This window comes from Seriola lalandi, unplaced genomic scaffold (assembly GCF_002814215.2).
Source record: "Seriola lalandi dorsalis isolate HSWRI2012SDOR001 ecotype SW California unplaced genomic scaffold, Sedor1 jcf7180002054076, whole genome shotgun sequence".
Classification (NCBI taxonomy): Eukaryota; Metazoa; Chordata; class Actinopteri; order Carangiformes; family Carangidae; genus Seriola; species Seriola lalandi.
The window spans coordinates 25,566-26,352 of NW_019524629.1; the positions used below are offsets into that span (position 1 = coordinate 25,566).

Sequence of the window (787 nt, forward strand, 5' to 3'; positions counted from 1 at the left end):
CTGGGGGAGGAAGGGGGGACTCAGTGACTGTGGGGGTCTCTAGCCTTGTTACTGAGATATTATGTTCATGAGAATGAGACAGATGGACGTGTGGAGGAATGAAAATGAATGATTTTTTTCTCTGGACAAAAAGAAACAAAGTACATGTTTGGAAGTTTCCTAAAAGTTTGAACCATTTCCTGATAAAACAAAGTTTAAGTTTAAAAGCAGTAAACCACTTCAACCACAGAGGACGAAGACTGAGCAGTCTGTTTATGTGTGTATATGTGTATGTATGTATATATGTTTAGAATTTTATTGCTTTTGTTTTCCTTTTCTTTATTTCATTATTAATGTATTCTATTAATTATATTAATAATTACATTGTATTTTATTATTATTGACATATTTTCTTTGATAATTTAATTCCATTGAATGATTGTAATTGTGCTTTGGCAACATATTGAAAATATCATACCAATAAAGCCTGTTAAAATAAAAATATAATGGAGTAAATATTCTCATACTTCCCTTTATAAGCTATAAAGTAGAAGTTCCGTATAAAATAAAATGCCTCATCATCAAGCACCCATTTTTGGAGAATGGATGAGTGTACAACAATAAAAAACATCATCACCCGAACATCTCAGGTCCCAAATAACTGAATCCAGTGAAAGTCACTGTGACACAAAAGAGACGCTTCACACTGGTCACATGATCATTTCATACTGACATCTAAGTCCAAACCATGAATAAAACAAGTATTCTATACATACTTTACATTCTACATACTGACAATAAAACCCTA

General features: G+C 31.9%; 1 long non-coding RNA gene across 1 annotated transcript in view; it reads right to left on the reverse strand.

Moving 5' to 3' along the window:
- The window catches only part of LOC111652853 (uncharacterized), a 3,936-nt gene that overhangs the window by 2,323 nt on the left and 826 nt on the right, over window positions 1-787 (reverse strand). The window lies entirely within an intron of this gene.